This window comes from Argopecten irradians, chromosome 12, assembly GCF_041381155.1.
Source record: "Argopecten irradians isolate NY chromosome 12, Ai_NY, whole genome shotgun sequence".
Lineage (NCBI taxonomy): Eukaryota > Metazoa > Mollusca > Bivalvia > Pectinida > Pectinidae > Argopecten > Argopecten irradians.
The window spans coordinates 289,407-297,009 of NC_091145.1; positions in this window are offsets into that span (position 1 = coordinate 289,407).

Here is a 7,603-nt window from a genome sequence, read left to right on the forward strand (position 1 = left end):
CAGATGCAGGAAATTACAGACCGGTGAGCCTAACAAGTGTAGTTGGAAAGACAATGGAGAGGATAATCAGAGATGCAATAGTCAACCACATGGACCTAAATAATCTATTCAGTGCTAAACAGGTTGGATTCATAGCAAAAAGGTCAACAGTTCTACAACTACTGATGGTACTAGAAGATTGGACCGATATTCTGGACCATGGAGGAGAAATAGACGTTGTCTACATGGACTTTATGAAGGCTTTTGACAAAGTGCCTCATAAGAGATTAATCGCCAAACTCCGAAGTTATAGAATAAACGCGAAAATAGTTAATTGGGTGGAAAACTTTCTTAGTCAACGAAAGCAACGCGTAATAGTGAATGGGAAATCATCAAAGGACTATCCAGTATTGAGCGGAATTCCCCAAGGCAGTGTCTTGGGTCCGATCTTATTTGTGATTTATATAAATGATTTACCGAAACATACCACATCAAATACTTTCCTATTCGCCGATGACACCAAAATCTACAGGGAAATTAGAAATGAAGATGATAAAAAGGCTTTACAATCGGATTTGGACAAACTGCAAGAATGGTCAAACACATGGCTACTGAAATTCCACCCGCTGAAATGTAAGGTTCTAACCATAAAAGGAAAAAGCCATGAAAGTCGAAAGTACAACATGACAGATGCAGGAGGTAATAAAATTAATCTTGAGAACATATCATCGGAAAAAGACATAGGAGTGCATGTGGACAAGGATCTAAATTTCTCTATACACATTCAACAAGCAGTCAATAAAGCCAATAGTATTCTTGGACTTATAAGAAGATCTTTTGTATACATAGATGAAATATCATTTAAACAACTTTTCAAAGCATTAGTAAGACCACATTTAGAATACGCTGCAAGCGTCTGGAATCCATACAGAACAAAGGACATCGAATCTATAGAAAAAGTACAGCGGAGGGCAACCAAACTAATTCCAGGGCTTAGAGATCTACCCTACAGCGAGAGATTAAAGCGTCTAGGTTTACCTTCACTATCCTACCGGAGACTGAGGGGAGACATCATAAATGTATACAAGATAATGAACAATTTCCATGACGAAAGGGTTACCATTGGAATATTTGAGCATGATATCGCATCCCGGACGAGAGGTCATTCGCAAAAATTAAAGAAAAAACATTGCAAGTTAGATATACGGAAATATTCCTTTGGATTTAGAACTATCGATATATGGAACAGTTTGCCAGAAAATATCATAAACTCAACAACAATAAGAGACTTCGAGATAAGTCTAGACAAGCACTGGGCTAATTTGGAACTTAAATACAACCACTTGGGGAGCTATAAAATGGAACACGGACGTGCCAATTAACTAACTTCATTTAATAATTGATATCACTTAATTACTAATTGTACATCATGGATATTATTTCATTGTATTTCATTGTATGAGATATGGACATAGAGGCATATTACTTGCCTGCGTCCATAAAATATCTTATTAAATCTTATTAAATATTGTTTATTTAAAAAAAATATTTGTCTTACACCACAAGGTCACACACCTCATCCGAAATATAACGATGCCGTCGATTGCCAGATGATTGAAATTTGTACTAAGACCAAGAGTGATATTCGTAGCCAGTCTAGGTTGTCACTCGAAACAAAGCTCCCAAACCAGTACCTTATTATCCCATAGCACGCGCTAATGACCTCTTCGATATCCAAACTGGCTACTCTCTTAACGGTAGCACCACTGTGAATTCCGACCAGTGTTCGGCGATATATACTAGATATAACGGTTCATTAAAACGACATCTAGTAAACTAGACAATGATCTATGAAAGTGTGATCACGTTTTATGTTGTTTAAAACTAAAGTATCCTGGTAAACCTGATACAATTTATGATGTAATTGATAAAATTGTGTATTGTAAAACAACACAACTGTTCACTTTCCGCCTGCCACGGCCTAGACCGCGCACAACTGTTGCTCGAGCTAAACAAATACACTAGAGAAAAACAACACAACTTTTCACTTTCAGCCTGCCACGGCCTAGGCCGCGTACAACTGTTTCTCGAGCTAAAAAATACACTAGAGAAAAACAACACAACTTTTCACTTTCCGGCTGCCACGGCCTAGGCCGCGTACAACTGTTTCTCGAGCTAAAATATACACTAGAGAAAAACAACACAACTTTTCACTTTCCGCCTGCCACGGCTAGGTCGCGTACAACTGTTGCTCGAACTGAAAAAATACACTAGAGGTAAAATGTCACATGAAGTATTTTGAATCTCCTATATCCAAAATAGATTGCTATGACTTTTGTATTGCTCGCATAATAAACAGCAAATTCAGCAGTATTCAACATTAAATCAATAAGATATCTATTTCGGTGTGGAATTAAAGTACATTTATATGAATCACTAATCCATACGGATTCTTCCCTACCAAGGTTAACGTGACACGTTGTCTACAATTCACATTTTATCGTTTATTATAAGGAGATTTGAATGCGGTTATTTTTTTTATCTTACACTTGCCTTTGGTTATATTTATTTGATATGACATATAATTAAAAAAAATCTATTTGACATGACAAAACAAGGGATTGCTTTTGCTTGTTTAAATAAAAATAAAAAGCAGAGCTAGTTTGGATTCGAACTCCTAACCTTTACCAGATGGTGGCAATGCCCCAACTATCTGAGCTAAACAAACACACTACTACAAGTCGTTCTGACAATTACTGATACTCTTTTTAGCGGACATTGAATTAAAACAATATATCGGACACGTGTTTTTTCTTTTTTTTTCATTTTTCGGTACGAAAGCATGAGAGGACCGCATTTTGAGAACAGGATTTAAGTTCTTTTACGTTACACTGAATAAAATGAGCCATGCTATAAGTTGATCCTCCAATGTGCTACATAAAAACAGATTTTAGATTTTGGTTCTAGTTTAAAACAACTCAAGTCCCGTTAAATCTGATACTAAAGCAAGATAATTAATTAGTGTCCTCTTTTATTCGGGAGACTTAGAATGATAGTCGTGTTTGCACCTTCTGTATTTATCAATAAAATAGTATTCATATCGTTTTACTTAATTTGCTAATCAAACATTGCCCATTGACAGCATGTCCAATCTAGACTTTTGACATTAATTCTTCAGTTAGTATCCATATGAATTTCTTCATTTTTATGTCTATCTCAAGGTTATATATACAAGGACAGTTTAAGAATGGAACGATTTTCAACGGCATATATATTCGATATGGGTGCTATTTAATATCATTGTGACCGATTAATGAAAATGAAGGTCACTATTCATTTACATATGTAAATTGCTCATTTAAATGTGACATACAATTTGGCCATAATAACAACTAATTTTATATCTGGTGACATCTCCCTCACCATCAACCATTAAGTATTTTAGTTATAAAGCACTTCTGAATACCAAGAATCGGGTGGGTTTTAATTTGCATGTATTATATCACGAGTTAAAAATAAATGGTTTGATCTGTAATATTCTAGATTTTGTTAATGTGCATGTAGTGTAAACCTAGTGACACCATGTCTATCTGTAGTGTAAACCTAGTGTACACCATGTCTATCTGTAATGTAAACATAGTGACACCATGTCTACCTGTAGTGTAAACCTAGTGTACACCAGGTCTATCTGTAATGTAAACATAGTGACACCATGTCTACCTGTAGTGTAAACCTAGTGACACCATGTCTATCTGTAGTGTAAACCTAGTTTATCCATGTCTATCTGTATTGTAAACCTAGTGTACACAATGTCTATGTGTAGTGTAAACCTAGTGTACACAATGTCTATCTGTAGTGTAAACCTAGTGTACACAATGTCTACCTGTAGTGTAAACCTAGTGTACACCATGTCTACCTGTAGTGTAAACCTAGTGTACACAATGTCTATCTGTAGTGTAAACCTGGTGACACCATGTCTACCTGTAGTGTAAACCTAGTGACATCATGTCTATCTGTAGTGTAAACCTAGTGTACACCATGTCTACCTGTAGTGTAAACGTCGTAACACCATGTCTATCTGTAGTGTAAATCTAGTGTACACAATGTCTACCTGTAGTGTAAACCTAGTGACACCATATCTACATGTAGTGTAAACGTAGTGACACCATGTCTACCTGTAGTGTAAACCAAGTGACACCATATCTACATGTAGTGTAAACGTAGTGACAATATGTCTACCTACACAGTGTAAACCTTGTGTACACCATGTTTACCTGTAGTGTAAACCTAGTGTACACAATGTCTACCTGTAGTGAAAACCTAGTGACACCATATCTACATGCAGTGTAAACGTAGTGATACAATGTCTACCTGTAATGTAAACCTGTAGTGACACCATGTCTACCTGTAGTGTAAAACTAGTGACACCATGTCTACCTGTAGTGTAAACCTAGTGTACACAATGTCTACCTGTAGTGTAAACCTAGTGACACCATATCTACATGTAGTGTAAACGTAGTGACACAATGTCTGCCTGTAGTGTAAACCTAGTGACACCATGTCTACCTGTAGTGTAAACCTAGTGACACCATGTCTACCTGTAGTGTAAACCTAGTGACACCATGTCTACCTGTAGTGTAAACCTAGTGACACCATGTCTATCTGTAGTGTAAACCTAGTGTACACAATGTCTACCTGTAGTGTAAACCTAGTGACACCATATCAACATGTAGTGTAATCGTAGTGACACCATGTCTACATGTCGTGTAAACGTAGTGACACCATGTCTACCTGTAGTGTAAACGTAGTGACACCATGTCTACCTGTAGTGTAAACGTAGTGACACCATGTCTACCTGTAGTGAAAACCTAGTGACACCATGTCTATCATGAGTGTAAACGTAGTGATACCATGTCTACCTGTAATGTAAACCTAGTGACACCATGTCACGTATGTAAACTAGTGACACCATGTCTACCTGTAGTGTAAACCTAGTGACACCATGTCTACCTGTAGTGTAAACCTAGTGACACATGTCTACTGTAGTGTAAACCTAGTTAACCATGTCTACTGTAGTGTAAACCTAGTGACACCATGTCTACTGTAGTGTAAACCTAGTGACACATGTCTCCTGTAGTGTAAACCTAGTGTACACCATGTCTACTGTAGTGTAAACCTAGTGACACCATGTCTACCTGTAGTGTAAACCTAGTGACACCATGTCTACCTGTAGTGTAAACCTAGTGACACCATGTCTACCTGTAGTGTAAACCTAGTGACACCATGTCTACTGTAGTGTAAACTAGTGACACCATGTCTATCTGTAGTGTAAACCTAGTGTACACATGTCTACCTGTAGTGTAAACCTAGTGACACCATGTCTACCTGTAGTGTAAACGTAGTGACACCATGTCTACATGTAGTGTAAACGTAGTGACACCATGTCTACCTGTAGTGTAAACGTAGTGACACCATGTCTACCTGTAGTGTAAACGTAGTGTGACACCATGTCTACCTGTAGTGTAAACGTAGTGACACCATGTCTACCTGTAGTGTAAACGTAGTGACACCATGTCTACCTGTAGTGTAAACCTAGTGACACCATGTCTACCTGTAGTGTAAACCTAGTGACACCATGTCTACCTGTAGTGTAAACGTAGTGACACCATGTCTATCTGTAGTGTAAACTAGTGACACCATGTCTACCTGTAGTGTAAACCTAGTGACACCATGTCTACCTGTAGTGTAAACGTAGTGACACCATGTCTACCTGTAGTGTAAACCTAGTGACACCATGTCTACCTGTAGTGTAAACGTAGTGTATACACCATGTCTACCTGTAGTGTAAACCTAGTGACACAATGTCTACCTGTAGTGTAAACCTAGTGACACCATGTCTACCTGTAGTGTAAACTAGTGACACAATGTCTACCTGTAGTGTAAAACCTAGTGACACCATGTCTACCTGTAGTAACGTAGTAAACGGTAGTGACACCATGTCTACCTGTAGTGTAAACGTAGTGTAGTACACCATGTCTACTGTAGTGTAAACCTAGTGACACCATGTCTACCTGTAGTGTTAAACCTAGTGTACACAATGTCTACCTGTAGTGTAAACCTAGTGACACCATGTCTACATGTAGTGTAAACGTAGTGACACAATGTCTACCTGTAGTGTAAACCTAGTGACACCATGTCTACCTGTAGTGTAAAACTAGTGACACCATGTCTACCTGTAGTGTAAACCTAGTGACACCATGTCTACCTGTAGTGTAAACGTAGTGACACCATGTCTACATGTAGTGTAAACGTAGTGACACCATGTCTACCTGTAGTGTAAACCTAGTGACACCATATCTACATGTAGTGTAAACGTAGTGACAACCATGTCTACCTGTAGTGTAAACCTAGTGTACACCATGTCTACCTGTAGTGTAAACCTAGTGACACCAATGTCTACCTGTAGTGTAAACTAGTGACACCATGTCTACATGTAGTGTAAACGTAGTGATACAATGTCTACCTGTAGTGTAAACGTAGTGACACCATGTCTACCTGTAGTGTAAAACTAGTGACACCATGTCTACCTGTAGTGTAAACCTAGTGTACACAATGTCTACCTGTAGTGTAAACCTAGTGACACCATGTCTACCTGTAGTGTAAACGTGACCAGTGACACAATGTCTGCCTACAGTAGTGTAAACCTAGTGTACACATGTCTACCTGTAGTGTAAACTAGTGACACCATGTCTACCTGTAGTGTAAACCTAGTGACACCATGTCTACCTGTAGTGTAACGTAGTGCACCATGTCTACCTGTAGTGTAAACGTAGTGACACCATGTCTACCTGTAGTGTAAACCTAGTGTACACAATGTCTACCTGTAGTGTAAACCTAGTGTACACAATGTCTAACCTGTAGTGTAAACCTAGTGACACCATGTCTACCTGTAGTGTAAACGTAGTGACACCATGTCTACCTGTAGTGTAAACGTAGTGACACCATGTCTATCTGTAGTGTAAACGTAGTGACACCATGTCTACCTGTAGTGTAAACCGTAGTGTACACCATGTCTACCTGTAGTGTAAACGTAGTGACACCATGTCTACCTGTAGTGTAAACGTAGTGACACCATGTCTACCTGTAGTGTAAACGTAGTGACACCATGTCTACCTGTAGTGTAAACGTAGTGACACCATGTCTACCTGTAGTGTAAACCTAGTGACACCATGTCTACCTGTAGTGTAAACCTAGTGACACCATGTCTACCTGTAGTGTAAACGTAGTGACACCATGTCTACCTGTAGTGTAAACCTAGTGTACACCATGTCTACCTGTAGTGTAAACGTAGTGACACCATGTCTACCTGTAGTGTAAACGTAGTGACACCATGTCTACCTGTAGTGTAAACCTAGTGTACACCATGTCTACCTGTAGTGTAAACGTAGTGACACCATGTCTACCTGTAGTGTAAACGTAGTGACACAATGTCTACCTGTAGTGTAAACGTAGTGACACCATGTCTACCTGTAGTGTAAACCTAGTGACACCATGTCTACCTGTAGTGTAAACCTAGTGTACACAATGTCTACCTGTAGTGTAAACTAGTGACACAATGTCTACC